The following is a 22,102-nucleotide window of genomic DNA, read 5'->3' on the forward strand; positions in this document are numbered from 1 at the left end:
AGCTCTCCATCAAGGTGCAGAGACAGATACACAGACAAATTAAAAACCATGACAAATGCCATAGCATCACTCCCAGAGAGTACTGAATTAAATCGAAGTCCCTTGGATTGGCAATCAGATTTAATGATGGTGACCTTTAATGATGGTGACCTTAAAGAGTGAAGACAAAAGCCAGATTACATTGTGGTTGTATTGGTCCGGAGGTTAGTAGAAGAGACAAGGAACTGTTCTATTGAAAATTTTGCATGAAAATTGATAAACCCTGAACAGTAGCTAATGGGAATTCAAGGGTCAAGAGGTCATTTGTTTATTTGCTTCAAGGATTGCAGGGTGGTGACCATATTTTTGGGCTATCATGAAGAAACTTTATGCCTTGAATCTCAGAAGTGTTTTTATTTTGGGGTGGGTTGCTTTTTTGTTTTTTTTTGTTTTTTTTTTAGTTTTAAAGTCAACTTTTAAAATGAAGACACTACTGAGAAGAGTAGGCTCTTAGTAAAATCTGTCAGTTGTCAGTTAACACCTTAGCAGGGCACAGGATGCCGCGGGGTGCCAAGAGCAGACAGGAGAAGCACTGCTCCTGACGAGGTGGGAGAGCACCCAGGATCCGTGTCTTCACAGTTGCGCCTGGGCGTCAGCCAGAGAATCCCAGCTGGTCCTGCTTTGACAAACAAGCCTCACTCTCGCTCAATAGCCCAGAAGATAAGAACACAAACAGAGCTCCAATTAATGCTTTTGTAAATTGCTCTTCCTTGCTGGGGTAAGTTTTTAAGCAAATGAGGATATAGATTATAGAAGCAAACTGGGGATTACATTTAAATTTTGTAATTTTGATTACTTCAGATAGTACCAAAATAATGCATGTTTATGAAAAGTGAAAATAATATAATAGGTGGAAGAAAAATGTAGGCCAACTTCATCCCCTCTGTACTCCATGAGCCCCCAAGGGTAATCACAGTCACCAGCTTGGTGAGTGATCTTCTGTCTACACTTGTGCTGTGCACCTAAATCCATATATGTACATGTAACATGTATATGTCATCTTGTTGCCTGGCCCCCTTGCCAAGCACCTGGCCCACTGTGCCAAGATCACAGTTTTCCCTGGTCTAATTTACATGCATCTGGAGGAATCTGATTTGAAAAGTCTCACCTATCCTTGATACAATAATAACTGCTAACATTTACTAAGTGCTCACTACATTACAGGTAAGATACTAAGCACATTATCATTTTTGTTTTATAAATATTAATTATATACTTGAATGTATTCTCACAAATAAAGCAAAATTCTCCATAATTAATCCTCCTAATCCTATCCTAAACCCTTCCTCTGACATAACCACTGTTGCCATTTAAGTGGGTATCCTCCTGGCCATTTTTAAAATTCATATACGCATTTATACGTACACACAGAAATGTAATTTGTTGACTTTTTTGGTAACTATTATCATTCTATAGATATTGCTCAGAACTCACATTTCTCATTTTGGTCATGCAGATCTTCCCATTTCAAACCACGTAAATATAGTTCATTCTTTTAAACATTTGCATACAAGGCATGCTAATCCATTCTGTGCTTTTATCACAGATTAGCCAGTCATTATTTTACTGGCAGGCATTGAGATTGATTCCAATGTTTCACGATAATAAAGATGGCATAATAAAAAGCTCATATGGGCCCTTTGGACACATATGTCAGTGTTTCCTTCAGTTAGTGAGAAGACTGTTGCAGGTCAAAGAACAGAGAAGACATTTACCTGGCATCCAGTCTTAGCTCCCCCATTTGCAGTAGCTTCATATTCCTTTCAAGTTCTTTTGGTGCTGGGGCAGTGGGCTTCAACATAAGTGGTGCTTAGTATTTAGCTAAGGCAATGAGCCCATTTAACATCTCTGATCACAACAGTGATGCACTTAGAGGATGACACATGTCTTAGAACTGTTCTCACCAAAATGAAACTCAGGGATTTTGATGGGAATTCAGAGATACTTATTCTTTCTTACGGTACATATACAGGAAAAATGTAGCCCTGGGAGATGTTGGATGTCATCTGTATTCGTTTTCCAGGGCTATTGTAAACAAGGTAACACAGACTGAGTGATTTAAACAACAGAAATTTATTTTATCATAGTTCTGGAGGCTAGAAGTCCAAGACCGAGGTGTCTGCAGTATGGATTCTTTCTGAGGGCCCTGAAAGACGTTACCTGTTCCAAGCCTTTCTCCTTGGCTCACAGATGGCCATCTTCTCCCTGGGTCTTCACATTGTTTTCCCTCTGTGTGTGCCTGTGTTCAAGTTTCCTCTTCTCATAAATATACTAGTCACATTGGGTTAGGGACCTGACGACCTCATTTAAATTAATTCTTCAAAATCCTATCACCAAACACTGTTACATTCTGAGATACTGAGGGTTAGAACTTCAACATATGAATTTTTAGTACATGATTCAGCTCTCATAACACCATCTCAGTATCACAGAGGGAGGCAGCTACGGGACAGAAGGGAGAATTGAGAATCAGCAGGAAATAGGTGCTTACTGATACAGCCTCACTAAGGCTGATGTTTCCTTGCTGAGTTCCTTTCAACCGAATTTTTCAGTTGGAAGAGTCAATAATTTGCTTAAGTTGAATAAGCAAGCTTAAAGAGGATTTGTTTTCTGGTCACAGAGAAACATCCTGTGACCAAGGAATCAGACTTTTTTTTTTTTTTTTAACATGCTTAAAGCTTGAAAGATACTGCTCAATTAGCCCACTTAAAGACATTTTAAACATATTTTCTCATCAACAGTATATAAAAGTTCTCAGCTCCTTTCACTGTCATCAATAAGAATTGTTTATAAGCTCGTTTAAAAATTTCCATTCTTATGAATGAAAACTGGTATCTCATTGTTGTTTTCTGATTGCTAGGAAGTTAAGAGCATCTTATCTTTTGTTTATTGGCCATTTCAGTTCTTCTGTGAATTGTCAATTTTAATCTTTTGCCAATAACTTTATTTAACTATTTAGTAACATGTTGATTGCGGAGTCCTACAGAGAAAGCAAATATAAGCAAATTTTTCTCCTGTCCTATCACTGTTTTTTTAAACTCTATTTATGATGTTTTATGTTATTCAGGCGTTTTAATAAATATGTATTTTTAGTTGATTAAGATTTTCAGTCTTTTTCTTTGTAGTGTCTGGATTCTGTGTCTTCCTTAGTGTTGCCATGCTGAGATTACAAAAACATTCTATAATTTCATACATATAATATCTTTACTGTTAGTTTTCCTTATATTTATATCTTTAGTATATTTGGACACTATTGTTGTGAAAGTTATGATACAGAAAATGAACTTATTGTTCTAATGGATAGCCAATTGTCCCTAAATCTTTTAGTAAGTAATGTGTGTCTCTAGAGATTTGAATTATCTCCTTTATCATATATTATTAACATATTTATAGAATCTGTTTCTGGAAAATCACTTCTGTTCCATTGATCTGCTGTGCTTATTTCTCTACCAAAATCTCATTGTTCTGACTGAGAGAGCTGTATGATATAGTAAACTATTGTTTAAAATATAATAAGGTAACTTTATAAAATAATGTTTAGAAGGAAAATCTTGCCTTATTGTTACTTTTTAAAATATTTTTTGGATCATATTTTTCATTTACTGGAAATCAGCTATTTGGTTTCTTAAAAATCTAAAATTGGGTAATTTCAGCTTTCACCTAAGACACAAAGGTAATAGGAGATTATGCCCACCCTTGCAATGAGAAAGAGCCAGATTAACTTCATTTATTAGTCTTTTTTAACCTATCAGAGAGCTGAAGCCCAGCAAATAGTCCCAAACATCTAAGGAGAGACGGTGCCTACAGGGAGACAGAAGATTTGATCATTCACCCACCTGGAGTAGACAGAAACTAGATACAGTAAGAAAAGTTAAACTAGAGGGTCAAAAAATTGGTAAAGGCTGAGTGTGGCCTGGCGGGACAGTGTGAAGCCTTGGAGGCCACAGAAACTGTCCACATCATCTTGCAGTCTGTTTCTCCACAAACCCCACACAGTGCACTCACAAGACTGGAAGAAGCCCTAAGAAGTGTGTATTGTAGGGAAAAGCAGCTGTGTGAGAGGGCAAAGAAACTGTCTGATCATCTTCCCTATCTTCACTGAGGAGTCAGAATAATCAAGAATATCGGAGAAAATCTGCATGACATTGGGTTAGGCAAAGAGATTATGGACATAATACCAAAATTATGACTCATGAAACAAAATAAATGATAAATTTGACTTCTTTAAAATTAAAAACTTTTTCTAAAAGAAAGATCCTGTTAAGAGAATGAAATGACAAGCCATAGCCTGGGAGCATGTATACGCATATCACAATTCTGAAAAAGACTTGGGTCCAGAATATATAAATCTCTCAAAACCTGATAATAAAAAAATGAACAATCTAATAAAAAGTGGGTAAAAGATCCAAAAAGACCTACAGTAAGATGATAACTGGATGACAATTAAGCATATGAAGAGATGTTCAATATTATTAGCAATTAGGGAAATGCAAATTACTACCACAATGTGATACCCCTACACACTTATTAGAATGTCTAAAAAAAAACAACAACAAAAACAGTAACAACAAAAAACTTGCCATGTTAAGTACTGACAAGAACATGAAGCAACTGAAACTTTCACAAGTTTTTGGTGGGAATTCAAAATGCTAGAGTCACTTTGGAAGAAGTATGGCAGTTTGTTATGAACTTAAATATGCAACTACACTACCCGGGCATCTATCACAAGGAAATAAAAACTATGTACATATAAAAAGCTATATACAGACATTTAAAGGAATTTTATTCATAAACGCCAAAAATTGTGGGGAAAATGCCTCTTTCACTGGTGAATAAACAACCTGCAGAATATCCACGCAATAGAATATTACTCAGTAGTAAAAACAATAACAAACTATTGATTTACACAACCTGCATGAATCATAAATACATTTTACTAAGTTAAAGAACTCAAACCAAAAAGGCAACATAGTACACGATTCCATTTATGTGTCAGTCCAGAAAAGGCAGATGTAGTTGCTCAGTTGGGGTTGTAGAGAGGGGTGTCTGCACAAGAGACTTTTGGGGAGACTATGGTGGTGAATACATGACTCTGTACATTTGTCAGAGAACTACAAACCACAAAGTGTGAAACTCACTGCATGTGAATTTTTAAAAAATAAGTCAATCAGAATGTGTGTGGGAGGGAGGAGAAAGGTGGAATAAAAACTATGACAAATACATCTAACCAGATTACAAACAAATCACACAATAATATTAAAAGAAATGGTAAGAAAAAGATGATTCAGTAACTTTGGATACAATAAAGCTAAAGATGAAAAAAACTGTACTCAAATACTGCTCTGTACTTGGTAAATTGTTTTTCATGGGGATATGGGTTAGAAACTCTGATTCTACTGTTTTTATATATTAGGTGAACAAATAAATAAATGTACTGTAGATAACTAGAGTCAGAGTAAGTAGTTACAATTAAGAAAAGAATGAAGACTAGAATAGACCTGTGGTGCTATATATGAGAGAAAGGTATCAATACAAATGTGTGGTTAAAAATATAGATATCTAGCTAGATGGATGGATGGATAGATATGTGGGTGAGTCAAAAATTATCTGCACTCCGGTTATATTAAAATTTCTGTTGGCCATATTGTCTTATCAGCACTTTCCGTTCAAGGTTACTGTCTCCCCAGTCACTGCTGTGCAGGTGTGAATGTGTTACATCAGTTCATTTGTAACTAAGGTGTGAACAAAAATGGATGCCCCACTTGTGATTTGCACAAAAGAAGAGCAGCGTGCAGTGATTCGTTTTTTGTGTCTGAGGGTGTGCATGTCTGCACACTTCTTCCCACACTGTGGACACTCTGAAAAACTTCGTTTTGAGGGGTTAAAGCATCCTCCCTATAGTCCTGATCTTGCTCCATTGGACTTTCACCTGCTTGGTCCCCTGAAAGCAGCCCTAGGAGGACAAAGATTCACTTCTGATGAAGAAGTGAAGACAACAGGGCATTCATGGCTCACATCTCAGCCTAAAACATTTTTTAATGAGGGAATATGAAAGGTTGTTGACAGATGGACAAAGTGTATTGAAAAGCAAGGAGGTTATGTCAAAAAATGATGTATTTGTCTTTCCTAAAAGTTAATTAAAATAAATTCTAGAGCCAGAATGTGGATAATTTTTGACCCTCTTTCGTAGATAGATAAAATAGAAAGGGTATATACACAAGTTTGTGTGTATGTGTGTGTGTGTGTGTGTGTGTGTGTTACTAGCTCTATGCACAGAGAGGGTCTAGAAGCAGTGACACACCCCAATGGCAATGAGCATACTTGGCACTCAGATCTTGGTTTCTAAATACCATTCTCTAAAACAAAAACCAAAAATAAACAAACAAACAAAACTAGGGTTTTCTGGAAAATTAGTTTCGTTGTCCAAAGCTGAGGCAGGGAAAATACAATATAAACTTAAAGCATCTTGTGTTGCCAGGAAATAAGAAAGTGATTCCCCCCAAAAAATAAAGGATAGTAACATTTCAAAAGGCCCTAAGAATCAATCTGAAAGCTCCCAATGGTCAATGGTGGAACACCTTGAACAACAAAATAAATAATGGTAATACTGTATTGTAACACAAAGAATAAAATAAATATCCATTAACCCATACTATACTGATACACATTTAAACAAAGCGCAGCAACTCTTCTTTACAGAAGAATACTAATTAATAAATGTAAAAAGAATAACAGTCTTAAAATCACTGTTAGACTGCCATAGTAATAAGTACTGCAGTCAGGGTCCTCTAAAAAATGCTAAAATTAATGGATGAAAGTTTAAGCACAAATTAAGTGTCCTGAGGAAGAAAAATATGAATCACATGATCATAGTTAAGTAGCTTTAAAGAACTTTAAAGATTAAGTAATTTTAGAAAACAATGTTTTTAGTGGATACTGTAAAGCTTAAGATACAATAACCACTAAAACACTGTACTCTACCTTATAAATTTGTAATTACAAAGAGCTAAATAGTTATCTTAGAGTACAGAATCCTGGAAGATGACACTTTAATCAAGTGATCAAGGTTAACATCACCAGTGGTACATATGAGTCTCATGTACCCCTGAGATAATGCACTGAGAAAGGCATATCTCAGATACCTCTGTGGTATCCTTCCCAATAATGCAGAACCACAATCTAATGAAGAGAAAATTTCACAGGGACCCAGACTAAGAGACAATCATCAAAATAAGCGACTCTTCAAAAGTGTCAAGGTCATGAAAGACAAGGAAAGAGTAAGACTTTTTCACAGATCAGAGGAGACTAAAGAGAAATGACAATTAAATGCAGTGTGGTATCCCGTAATGAATCCTGGAAGAGAAAAAATATATTAGTGGAAAAATCAGTAAACTCTAAGAAGTTCTTGGCTTAAGTTAGTAGTATTTACCAAGGTTAATTTCTTACTTTTGATAAAAGTTCTTATGATATATGAGATGTTAAGACGCAGCTGAGTGAAAAATATATGGGAATTCTGTACTATTCTTGCAAACGTTTCTGTTAGCTTAAAATTATCTCAATATAAAAACTTAATTCTGAAAAAAAGAAAACCTCTAATACCAGTGGGATGTTGACTGAAGCTGAACTGAAATCACAGATTAATCTGAGCAATTGAATCCAACAGCCAGATACCGTTTCTTTTCATCTACTCAGGGGTTTCTGTTTGTTTCACCTTTTTTTTTCTTCACATTCTTTTTTTTTATTTTTGTTTTTTTAAAGCTCTTTAATGGAATATAATTGCTTTACACTGTTGTGCCAGTTTTTGCTGTACAACAAAGTGAATCAGCTGTATTTATACGTATATCCCCATATCCCCTCTCTTCCGTGACTACTTCCCACCCCCCCTTATCCCATCCCTCTAAGTCATCACCCATCATGGACTTGATCTCCTTGTGTTATGCAGCAGCTTCCCACTAGCTATCTATTTTAATTTGATAATCTATATATGTCAATGCTACACTCTCACTTCGTCCCAGCTTCCCCTTCACCCTCCACCCCGTGTCCTCAGTCCGTTCTCTACACTTCTATTTTTTAGAAAATGTTTTGGAATTGTGTTCCAAATTATCCTAGAGTATACCCTCAGTAATTCATTTACAACTGTTTTGTTGGTAATAAATTCTCTTGATCCTTTTATGACAAAGCATGTTTTCCTTGACCTCTACTCTTAAATGTTAGTTTAACTTAATATAAAGAGAAATCTATGCTCTACACTACGTTCTCCCAGAACTTAGAAGATAATCTTTCCTTGTCTTTTACCATCTGTGCCATATGTGAGGAGTCTGATGCTAGTCTGAGGAGTATTTTTTATAGCGAACTAGAATTTTGTTCTCTGGAAGTTTAGAATTTTCTTTCTATCACTAGTATTCTGAACTTTCACCAGGGAGGATCTAGGTATTTTCATTTTGTTTTCCTTATTGATACCCAAAACTTTCTTTCAATCTCAAGGCAAGTCTGTCTTCAGGTCAGGAATATTTTCTTCTATTATATTTTCATGTATTGCTCCCTTCTATCTCTTTTGAAACCCCTTTTTTATTCATAAATAAACCACTGTATTTTCTATGTCGCCTATTGTTTCTTCTGTATCTTTTCTCTCTTTTATCTTTGTGTTATATTCTAGAATAATTCCTTGGTTCTGTTTTCATTTCACCAATTCATACATTGGCTGTGTCCATTCAGTTTGCCAATTACATCTTGTCTTAAATCAAGGATTGTATCTTTAAGTTTCATGAATTATGAGAACTTCCTTTTCACAGAAATCTGCTGGTATAATTGTTGCTATTGTTTTTGTAATTTTTTTAGTAGACGATACATTTTCTTATATCTTCAAATATTCACTTAGGGGTAATAATTATATTTATATTAATTTATCCATTTGTTCCCATCACCAATAGTTTTCCTTAATATTTGTATTCCTTTTGTTGCATGTAGAGGTCTTTTTTCATGCTCTTAGCTTTCCTCAATTTATTTGTGTATTAGGAAATCATATTTATGTCCTAAGTTCAAGTGGAAATATCTCTACCACTATAGCAAATCAAAATTCTGATTGCAAGAACTTGGGCTATGTGTGTTTGTATGAGATGTGAAAGGGAGTACATAAATTTAGAAGGTTTTCTTTAACAAGTATTGGTAATTACTCTTCAAGGTATCAGTTTGTCTTTCCTCCTAACAGCTATAAATGCAATAGAGTACTGTCCTGGTTTGATAGCCCTCAGTACTTATTCTGGGAATCTCTTGCAGCATCAGGACTACCTAAAAGTATGTGGCAAGTAAGGTGTTACCCCTGTTTATACCCAACAAATAGTTCAACCAGCTAATCTAAGCAGGAGGCATAGATAAAGCTGTTCAACAGCAAACTCTGTATGGCCTTCTCCTTTTCTCAGTCTACACTTTCTCTGACCCTGGATTACTTTAGAGTTCTACTAAAACAAAGCAAACAAACAAGCAAGCAAAAGCTCGCATATTTTGCAGCAGATTCCATCTGCTTATTATCTTACAGAAATCTCTCAGTGGTTTCGGCCTGAGAGTAGCACCCCACCGAGTTTTTCCAAGATGCCTTAAGAATATTATTTTTATACTTTTTGCATGTTATTTTATTAAAACTTAGGGAGAAGAAGTAATGTGTTCAGACAGTTATTATGAACTGGAAAATCTTCTTTCGTTTGTTTTTAGGTAGAGAAAAGACAATATTATACGTACTGCACTTCAATGCTCTGATCTCAGGGTCAGAAGAGAGAACAGAAAAATGGAGATATGAAGGAGATAGGCAAAAGGAGAGTACAAAATTAGAGAGCAATTGTTAACACAAAAAGAGAGAGGAATTTAGAGAAAAAGACTGAAACAATAATTTTAGATAGCTAGAGAGAAAAGTAGAAAAAAATCAAGGCATACATAGAAGAGAAAATTGAAAAAACACCTTCAGATACAAATGGAAAGACAATGATAAAATGTACACACAAACACACACACATGCACACACATGCATGTGTATACATACCATCTACAGGAGCAATTTCGCAGCCCATCAGTCATTTCCAGGGCGAGAAGGTCATTTCATTCTTTCTCCAGTTCAGCACTAGCTTTTCTTTTGCTTTTATTCTCCATGCAAAACTCTGTGGAACTTTTTTTTTAAATTTCAAATTGCCAATGTGAAAATGCAAAAGGAAACAGAATCTGTTAAAATTAACAAAAATAACACACTAGTAAAGATAAGGCATCTCGGAGGCAACTTCCCAGCAGTATTCCCAGATGTTCACTGTGCATCCAGCAGTGATCCATCCAGTCCCCTGTGTACTCTCCATTGGTGATAGGCAGTTTCCTCAGGGTTGGATACCCTTCTATCTGTGACAAAGGCACAGGAGACAGAGGATGCTGTCCCTCTGATTGTTAGACAGGTTATATGCCACCATCCCCAGAAACACATATATACAACCTCAGTGTTTTTGTACTTTCTAGGAGGCAGGCGATTGCTAAGATCATCAGTGGCTAGTGACCTGGCTAATGTCAAAAGTGAAAAACAAATCAGTTATTGACTGAAGCTGTACTCTTGAACAGCACTGCCCATTGGAGACTAGATAAGAGAAATGGGGGAAGATTAATGTAGAAAGTAGATTACTATTAGTTGTCCTAGATATCCCAAAGGAAATCAAAATATAATAAAATGTCCAGGTACCCAGAAAGCAGGGTTACAAGTTAAAACCTCAACTATGAAAGCAGGCATTCTTTCATATTTGGTGCTAAGACATTAAATCAGTTTTCTTCATAAGGCAATAACACGTGTTCAGGACAGTATATTTTACATGTGCGCAGTTAAAGGAAAAATCGCAGCATCTCCTCAACTAAATCAATATATTTCCATCTTGTGGCTACTGTGTTTCTGGTTTGCAATTTAAAAAAAATTAGAAAATTACACATAAAAGAAAACCTAAAAATAGCTTGCACAAAGTATGGGTTATTTCCTCCTCACATAAAAGAACTCTAGAACTAGGCAGTCCAGAGTCAATTGATATCCCTGTGATCCTCAGAGACACAGGTTTTGGTTCTATTCAACCATCTCAGCATGTGACTTCCAATTTCATTGATAATATAGAATAACTGCTGGAACTCCATTTACCACATCCACATACCAGGCCATAGGAATGAATTACAGAGAGTGTGAGTACAAAAGGTTGCCCTAACTTCCTCTGAAACTTCTTGGAAGCCTCACCCAATAATTTTTTTTTTTCCATCTCAATGGTCAGATTTAGCTATATGGCTAGCCCTTCCTGAAAGATCAGGAAATGTAGTATAAAAGGCTTCAGTGGCATTCCAGATTATATTGTGGATTTCTGACTAAGGATGAAAGCGAGAGGAAACACTGCCATAGAACTTGATCCAAAGGCTTCATAAAATCAGGTTCAAAATTGGTCCTAGGTGGACCAAACAACTTCCTCAAATATCCATGCAGCATTTCAGGTGAGCTTTTGCTTGGGAAAAAAGAGACCACTCACACAATAGACACTTGTTTTATTTAGGAAATGTTATAAAATTTAGTGCAAGTGGGGAGGCCACAGAGGCAAGAACACATATGGCAGATCACTGTAGCATCCTTGCCTGGGCGCCACTCATCCCAACAGAAGGGACATGGTGGCAATGAGACTGCGCAGCGTGTGGTCAGACTTAGTTTTGTGCTTTGCTGTAGTCCTTTTATACTGGGGCTTATATATCACTATTTAGGAAAATTTTACATAATCTCTGCCCTGGACACTTCCAATTAAGAGAAGGTTAACAGACATGACACTCTCTGGGTCCTTAAACCAAATTTACAGTCATTGGGATGGAGAGGGGGGTGTCACACCTCTATGGGAGTGAGAGAGAGAAAACGTCATCATCTTGCTGGTCCCTCATTCCTTCCTCACCCTCCAGTTCCTTCTTCCTGGGAAGCATGTTTCCTGAAACAAATGACCCAAACTCTGCTCCTAGTTTTACTGCTCTCTGAAGTAAAAAGGGAATATAGGATGTTGAGTATTATCCCTACTAGGATCCTGCTTCTTTGAACCCAGCACTCCATCAACCCAAAGAGTCTCTGTATGAGCAGTGCTGACCAAATTACTGTCACACACACTGGCTTCTGACAGAATTGTATGATTATTTGATCATGTTAAAGTTCATATATTTCTTCATCAAGAAATGAAGAGTTGCACAACAATGGGAGGATGAGAGTGTGACTCAGTAAAGACCAACTTTTACAGGTTTTCAGTCCAGAGATTTATGTATATAAGATTTAAAATATATATGGAAGGCTTCAATGTAAGCTAGGATAGTGACATGAGAAATGGTGAGTTGAATATTAAAAAATATTATTAACATAGTAAAATAATAATCATGTTAATGTTTGAATCCATAACACCATTTTTTGGTCATTTTTAGAAACACATTCTCTAAGAGTTTCAGACTCCATGTTACAAATCATTTTTCACACCATCTCTGAGAGCTAGACATGCCCTCTCAGGATTAATAGACTCTGGACTTTTCTTAAGGCTGTTTTAGTCAAATGAGAGAAGACTCTAAATTATGCCACTAACACAATAAAGAATGTTAGGCAAGACAACTGGTATTAAGACAAAGAGGTAGAGTTATGTATTAATTGATCATTTGTTCTGAAAGTGTATGATACAGCTGTCTCTTCTGTAAATTTGAGTGCTAATCCCAGCTTGGATAGCTGTGATGTTGTTTGTAACAAAGGTCAGTCTATGCTACCCATAAGACATAATGATAAAAAGACAAGAAAAGTCAAGAGGGCAAAAAGGCAGAAAGAAAATATTTGAAAGGCATATAACAAAGCATTAAAAACTGTTAAGCATAAAGAATTTCTACAAATTAAAAAGATACATTTATGATGTCATTCATTACCACATTATTCGTGGTAGTAAAAATTTAAAACAATTGAATTGTTTATCAACAGAAAATAGGTTTAAAAAAACACAAAGTGTGGTACATTCATACTGTGTAAAATATAGATAACCATTAGGGGTTTAGGACTTTTCTTTCAATATTTCAATATTTGTTGACTGAACCAATGAAACCTCGGAGACGAAAGTAGAAAATAACAGCTTCTAAATAAAATTAGTTGTTCATTAATTTATCACTTTATATAATATCAATAGTTACTTTCTTCAGAATAAATATCATAAACCGGGGTTGGTTCATAAATGCTAATTTGTGCTGATAAACAAGCAACAAGGGACCCAAGAACATGACCTTGACCACAAAGGAAGGTACATAATATATCAGAGTTTTCTTTCAGTCTTGATGAAAAATAAATCTCCTCATGTAGACTTGACAAACAATGACTAATCCTCAAGAGAAAATTTTAAGAAATAAAATAAAATCTTAAAATCACCTGCAGCACTCCCTGATAACTGTCAAGACAACTGAGGCTCTCTGCCCAGCTGTTCCCCATCATCAGATTACCAGCCCAGTCACCACAGGTTTTCGTCCATCGGCCCCACCTTCTACCATCATCACATGTTGAGAGGACTGATCAGAAATGTTGACTGAAGACATAATATGAGTACATTCAGGACTCCTAAATAGGTAAATTGGGAACTAATAAAAGCAGCGAAAAAACCTGACCTTTCTTCCAAAGAGTTTGTAATCTGGTAAAGACCCTATTCACATATAGGGGAACACATCCCAAAATTTAAATTTATTTAATGAGAAAAAAAGAGAGGCTTTCATCCTGAAATTAGTAAATTGGCTCATTAATGGCCCGTGAGGGTCACTAACTATGCTGATAAAGACAGCTAAATCCTTAAACCCAATAACAACTGCCTTCCTAGACAGTGTCTGCTCATCCCTTACCATATATATACATGTATGTTTCTTACCATCCAGCTCTTTATTCATTACTTTGGGGAGCATAGTTATAAGCAATAGTCTTAGATGTCTATTTTTTCTCAGATTACTTTTCCACTAATAGACTCAATACTATTCCAAGCTTTTATTCTCCCAATCCTTCACAGACTTGACAGCAAACTGCAGCTCCCGATGAAAACTTCACAGGCTACAGAACAAGCCTCAACCTTATTTTGATGACCAGTTAGGCTCTGCTCTCTAGAAAAGTGATTTTTACTCCCAGGTCAATTGAAAGAAACTTGACGGTGGACTGGTAGTCACCTTTCTGTCAGAGCAAGTTCTACAGTCATCCTTTCACTCACAACACGACATCTCCATTTAGGATAGAATAGTGACACAGTGCACAACTGAAGAATGATGTCTTCCAGGGTGGTTAGAAGGGGAGAAAAAATGAATATACAGGTCCGTTTGTAAAGGCCTTAGGATAATGTGTCATGATGAACTGATCAGAGGATCAGGGTCAAACTCCAGCTCTCACATACACCCTCCCCAGTCTCTGTGAAAATATATAACTTTATAATTCCAGAAGTATATCTCTTCCTCCTCTCCTTGGTACCTCCAAATATTTTCCTCCCACTCTCTATTAAATCTACTCTCATCAGGCCTTGTTTCCCCAAAGATTCTCATACAAACTCATTTTATCAAACAGTTCCTTTCAAGACCACCAATGAACTCCAGGTTGTTAAGTCTAAATGGTCAGCTCTCACACTTCATCTTGATGGATAGCAGCATTTGGACACAGTTGAATCCCTTCTCTTTAATACACTTTTTGCACTTGGCTTCCAGGCCACCACAATCATTTTTCCCCTCCTGTTCCACTGGACATTTTTTCTCATTCTCCTTTGCTGACGCCTCCTCTTCCCCCCAGTTTCTAAGAGGTATGGCCTACCTCTTTGGTCCTCTTTTCTCTTATATCCACACTCATATTTAGGGTAACTTCCTAAAGGTTTGTGTCTTTAAAAATATCTGTTACTCAGACATAAAAAAGAATGAAATAATGCCATATGCAGAAACATGGATGGACCTAGAGATGATCCTACTATGTGAAGTAAGTCAGACAGGGAAAGACAACTATCATATGATATCACTTATACGCGGAATCTTAAAAATGATACAAATGAACTTATTTACATAGCACAAACAGACTCACAGACATATAAAACAAAATTATGGTTACCAAAGGAAAAGGGTGGCAGTAAGGGATAAATTAGGAGTTTGGGATTAATAGATACACACTACTATATATAAAATAGATAAACAACAATGACCTACTGTATAGCACAGGGAACTACATTCAATATCGTGTAATAACCTACAATAGAAAAGAATCTGAAAAAGAATATATATATATAATATATATACACACACATATATATAAATAAATCAATTTGCTATATACCTTAAACTAACACGACATTGTAAATCAACTATACTTCTATAAAAAACAAAATCCATGGGCCAGAATCCTAAATTCCTATCGCCACCCAAGATTTCTCTCCTGAAATTCACACTATTTACTTGACAACTCCATTTGGATGGTTTACTATACATCTCAAACTTAACAGGTCCCAAACTGAACTCCTGTTCTTCCTCTCTCAACCTGCTTCCCCTTCAGCCTTTCCCGTCTCGGGTTTGGCAATTTCAACCGTCTATTTCCTCAGGCCAACAAACTTAGATTCCTTCTTGATTCCTCAGCTTCCCTTCTTACCCACATTCATTCTGTTAGAAATTATACCTTCAAAATGTATCCAGGATCTGACACTCTCCCACCATCTCCAGCATTTCCACCTTGGTCTAAGCCTCCATCATGTCTCATCTAGACTGCTGCTATAGCCCTCTAATTGATCCCACTGACTTCATTCTTGCCTACTTACCTCAAAATGATCCTTTCTAACCTAAGTCAGTTTATGGTACCACACAGCAAAACATATAATCTCTCTGAGCAGTACATCAATCATATGAAAAAAAATAAATCTAATAATGTTATTTTATTGAGTTGATATAAGGATCAATGAAATGACAGACACAAACTGCTATAACACAGCACACAGCAGGCATTAAATTATAGTAGAATGGGCAGGAGATTGATTTTTACATCATTTCTAAAATCTATTGTCTCTATGTATTGAGCTATTTATTATTTTCCAAGTATTAGATAATATGATTTAAAATTCTCCATATCTACAACTGCTAAGCTACTGTTTGAAGAAGTCCTAGGACCTCCCCCTCACCCCCCATGAACACCATGACCAACTTAGAACCTGATTTACTTGGTCATAGAAATAGCCAAGGGAAGTTGTTTCCTGTCTCAGGGATACATTAGAATGTGCCAAGACTTTCCAGCAGGTTAACTAAGGGAACTGTCAAACTTTAATAGGAAAAAGAATTGAGTGGTTCATCATGACTACTCTGGCCCTTCTCATTTCAGTGTAGCCAACCCACTCATGCCACATTAAGAATTTTCCTGGGACTAGCCCATGTTGTCATCCTATGATTCTCTGGTACAAGGCATATGACTCTTTTCTCAGCTGCATTACCTTTCCCACACCACTTTGATATATTATACACCAAACATGTTTTTGTGGCTTGTGTGAATCCTTTTCTTCAACATCCCAGTGACTTTTCAGCACATCATGCTACCTTGTATTCAGCAAACCCACAGCTCTAGGTATAAGAAGATTCCCCTGTCCTCCGCTCCAACCTTCTGTCCTACTTGCCTTCAGGGGAATCCATCAGACAGTCCCCTTTAAGGTTCTAGACCTGAATACTAGCAGGACCATGACTACAGTTTGATTAGAGCTCTTTCCCAGAAAAGGGGGACCGGCCTATTTCATATGCATAGCAATAATGACAACAGTTAACATTTCTTTAGCACTTACTTTGCAAGGACTCTTTTTTATTGCTTTACATATATAAACGCATTTAATCCATATAAGTATTCTATAAAGATGAGGAACTTGAGGTCCAGAGGGATTAAGTAACTTGTCTTAGGTCACACACACAGTGAATGATCATTTTGAATTAGAACCTGAATGGTCTGCTCCAGTGTTTGTGCTCTTAACCATGATACTGTGTCACACATACCCTCATAAAAATAAGGTAGTTGTTAGTAAGATGCATCATCTCACAATTAAAGTCCTTGATCTACATACTAGGAAATTTAGAGACTGGGAGTCAATTAATTAATTCAGGATTGGAAATGACCTGAGTTGGTGCTTAAAATTGGACAAATTAAAGTTCACAGTTGGGAAACTAAGAAACAGCAGCCAGAACTTCATGAAGCTGATAAAGTCATAACACCAATGTCAGTAAACATTTACAGCAACTTAAGACAAATTGAAATGGCAAAAGAGAAAGTTCTTTATAGTGATACACAGGGCATGTGGTAACATGTAGTTCCAAGCCCGACAGACATCTGTGGGTGTATCTGTTAAGTCATCCAAACCAAACTGAGGCAAAGAGAGTGGGTAACTTCACATTTTACATGAGGCACTGGCACCAGGCACGAGGGGTTCAAAGGTAATGCTTCAGTAAGGCCTTGCTGTTGCCCTAGATCATTTGCCAATGCTGATGTCTAGTATTCACTAGGAAGCAGCCCTGGCTCAATGTTTCTCTGCAGCTTCCCATCAATCAAAAGCTCTATAAAAGCCTGGATAAGACTGAGAAGTTAGACAGGCTGGCCCTATGTAAGACAATACATTCCAAATGGAACTTTACTACAAACTACTATTTATTGGGCAATCAATATACCATGGACTGTCCTCAGTGCTTCACTTTAGTGTACTTAATCCTCCCATGAAACATGCAAGGGAAATTTGATTATCCCTGTTATGTGTGAGGAGATGCAGGCTCTTAAGGGACTAACTCAGCCAAGACCCCACAGCTAGTAAATATTCAAGTTTGGGTTCAAATCCAATTTTATTACACCAAAGCTTATGCTCCTTACCATAAAGCTATTGAGAAATAAATAACCACTGATGCTGAGTGTAATTATTTTGCTTTATTTGTCTAGAATGCTGAGGCAAAGGGGTTGAAAATTCTCTTTAAAAATATCCAGATCATTGTCTCCATTCACCACCACTTGACAGTAATTTTGTGCCATCTTTAAAAATAATCATACCTTTTTCTTTTGACCCCGGTCCGTTTACTCTCCTTTCTATAAGGTAGGCCGTGGAGGTTAGGTGGACCCTGAGGAAGATTCCGGGAACGTCACTGGCTTAAGCTACTGTGAACTGGCTCTATGTTTCTCTGGCCAAAACAGAGGTAGGCTCTGTGCTCTTTCATGCTGTTGACATGTTTCTCCCAGGCTAGAGAACACAAAGATTGACTGGTCTGGCATAACCAGGGCTTGGGGGCAAAGGGGAGTCCTGACGTTTAGGCAGTCTGTGATTTTACACTGATGTCATGCCTACCATCCTAGGCACCCTGAGTAACACTTTCCCAAGCTAGGTACTGTGGGAAGAAACTATGCTTTGACAGGTGACATTTAAAAGTGTCCTAAAAACTATTCAGAGAGCGAATGGCTTCTCTGACAGCTCTGGTGTCTCTATACATCACCCTCAGCACAGGCGTGAGAGCCCAAGGTCATGGCAGGCTTATTATGCAATGTGGAACAAGGCTGTGATTGTGTGGGTATCACCCCTTTAGGACTGATATCAAAGGCAGCATATGGATGAGTCCCCAGAGGGGTTGGACAGCTGTTTCTGAGCTTTCCAGGTCAGAGATAGAAACAGATAAGATCTGCATAGCCTCCTTTTCACTTTACATCTTCAGATGGGTGGGTTGTCTTTCGTGTTACACAATCAATCCCAAGTTACCCAGCCTCCCACCTCACTTAGCCTTGCACAGCCCCACCCTGCTAACCACTACCATCTTTTCATAACCGTTTCCAAGATGCCCCAAATCATGTCAACACCGTGAAGAACTGCTAGGCCCCAGGCTGTGTTGTAGAACCACTAATACAAATATCAGTTGCAGATGAGCACTGGAAGGGACTCAGGCTCCTAGAAATTGAACACTGCTGTGTTTTAACAAATTCAAAGAATTCCCTGGTTATCCTGGAGGCTATCCATTCATTTCAATAACATTTGCTGAATACCTTTGAGCTGGCTAGGTGGATGACGAGGATACCACATTAAGTGATCACAAGGCCATTCCTTAGAGAACTTGCAGTCTAGTGATGGTTACACACTTATACAGAGGCAACCTTGGTAGAATGTAATGAGAGTTAAGCAAGAAATGCAGCTAAAAAATAACTATGGGCCTAGAAATAACAAGTGAGGCACATGTATAATAATATTCCTCCATAGGGGCTAAAATCGACAAGAAAAATAAATATTGAATGGATTTATCAAAAGCTAGAGACAGTCAAAAGCTTCCCCATCCCTCCCACGTCCATATGACTTTTAGAATATGTGAGTCTACCTCCCAAGCAACAGGTTGTACCAGGGGGATGGGCATCTGATAGAAAGACAACTTTGTAGTTCACATATACTAGAAAGGAGAATAATGTTTTAAAAGGTTGATACTAGGAGATTATCTTGGCCAATCCAATTCTCTCCCCCTCTCAGGAGTTTTAACCGAGAAAACTGAGAAGAATTTGTCACATGGTAGTGGGAGAGTTATGGAAGGCGTCACAGGGAGTGTGGTTGACAGAGAGCACAGAGTTAATCTCAGGTAGTTTTCCTCAAGTTCTGAAAGTCTTCTTGAATTCAGAGCTCACCTTCTGAGTAAAGTTCCCAGGATACTAGGCTTCTCTCCTATCTCTAGGTCCTATGCAGTCATCACTCACTTATCAATACAACAAATCTCATTTACTTGTAGTAGCCTGAGTCACCTCTCTCTTACAATAAAAACGCTGAATGGATGAGCCTGAGTGAAAATAATGTGATCAGATGTTAAGTTCAGTCACTCAGAATTTTTAAAAACATTTATTAATTTTTGTGGGAAGCCACACAAATACGAAAAACAATTTAATAATCTCCAACTAAAATTGCCTCCAATCCCACCACTCTCCCTCCAAGGCAGACAATAGAGAGTGATCTTCTACATCTTTCTCCATACTCACAAAGCATACATAAAATTATATACACACACAAAAGGTCCTTTTGGCTTGGTTGTGGACATTGCTTTTTTTTTTTTTAAGCTCTTTATTGGAATATAATTGTTTTACACTGTTGTGACAGTTTTTGCTGTACAACAAAGTGAATCAGCTGTATTTATACATACACAGTATCCCCATATGCCCTCCCTCCCACGACTCCTTCCCACCTTCCCTATCCCAGCCCTTTAAGTCATCACCCATCATGGAGTTGATCTCCCTGTGTTATGCATCAGCTTCCCACTAGCTCTCTATTTTACATTTGGTAGTGTATATATGTCTATGCTACTCTCTCACTTTGTCCCAGCTTCCCCTCCCCCCCCCCCCCGCCGGCCCTGTCCTCAAGTCCGTTCTCTAAATCTGCATCTTTATTCTCGCCCTGTCACTGGGTTCATCTGTACCCTTTTTTTAGATTCCATATATATGAGTTAGCATATAGTATTTGTTTTTCTCTTTCTGGCTCGCTTCACTCTGTATGACAGTCTCTAGGTCTATCCACCTCACTACATATAGCTCCATATCATTCCTTTTTATGGCTGAGTAATATTCCATTGTATATATGTGCCACATCTTCCTTATCCATTCATCTGTTGATGGGCATTTAGGTTGCTTCCGTGTCCTGGCTATTGTAAATAGTGCTGTAGTGAACATTGTGGTACATGTGAGCATTTGTATGTATAGCACCTGTATACATAATATGTTTGTTTTAAGCTCTAAGACTAGGCAGGGAATGGTTCAATGCTGTTAGAGCTAAAAAAAAACCAAACCCCAAACCAAAAAAACTCACCTAGATTCACATTCATTCTAATTTTGTCACTAGTTCCCTATAAGATTGTACAGAAATCAATTTAGCTTCTCTGGAATTAGAGTTCCGATATTTTCATCAAAGAAAAAAGACAATAAAGTAGGCTTGTGCTTGGTGCCACAGAAAATAAATTTTTAAAATTCCATCCTTACTCTGTAGGTGCCCATACAGCAAACAAACAAACAAACAAACAAACAATACGACCCTGGAGAATGACCTGAGAGTGATAACAGCCTGCTCAGAGGAGTGTGGTTAGAAAGTAACACCCCCTTACATACCTCATGCAAAGAAAAAGAGGCTAACACTTACCCCAGATGAGGGCCACAATTCTGTAGTATAAATTATGAGCAGGAGAAATCTTTCCTGGTCTTGCTATCAATCTATATGTGACCTGAGCAAATTGCTTAACATTTTGGCACTTAGTTTAGTCATATATGGAATTCAATTCAATAAAATTTGGTCACTATACTCTCTCTGTATTAGGTAATAGGTACTGAGAAAAAAAAGGATTAGGACAGAACTTCTGACCTTAGATCTCTTACAACCCCAATAACGATGGGAAAGGAGATAGAGCTTTGAACAATAACACATAACAAACTACAGGCAGTGCTCGCACAGCCATAGGGAAGAATGTTGTGGAGCTCCAGAGAAAGAGAAACTCCCTCTGCCTAGCAGCCTCGGAGTTGGGAAAGGCTGCCAGAGGTTTCTGTTTGGCAATAGAATTGAGTTTGGAGGTCATCTAATCAAGCAAGAGAGTTGGGCTAGGGAACCTCTGAGGACCCTGCCAGCTCTTCTCGCTGAGCTTATGAAACACAGGTTAAAAATACATCCCCCTCTCCATATACATAGACTCAGGACACAGGTGTATGGGTAGCATCTTAAGTCAGCTATAATATCTAATGAGCAGGACAAGCTCTGCTCACACTTTACAGTGGATCAACACCCTCCCCACAACCTCCTACCCCTTCGTCTATAAACCACAATCCATGACTATTCGAGCTAAGGGTGAGGTAAGGGTAAGGTAAGGTTTTATGCAATTTCCACTGCATATTATCCATTCTCAGCCTAATGGGAAAGAGATGCTATTAGAGACAGAGAGTCTGCTTTTTAAAAACACAGACTGTAAAGTAGCTCTTGAATTCCAGCTTTCTTTATTTACTGCCTACATGCCTTTGAGCAAGGTACCTAACTTTTCTGAGCATTAGTTATTTTGTTGTTGTTGATAT

Source organism: Hippopotamus amphibius, chromosome 8 (assembly GCF_030028045.1).
Source record: "Hippopotamus amphibius kiboko isolate mHipAmp2 chromosome 8, mHipAmp2.hap2, whole genome shotgun sequence".
NCBI lineage: Eukaryota > Metazoa > Chordata > Mammalia > Artiodactyla > Hippopotamidae > Hippopotamus > Hippopotamus amphibius.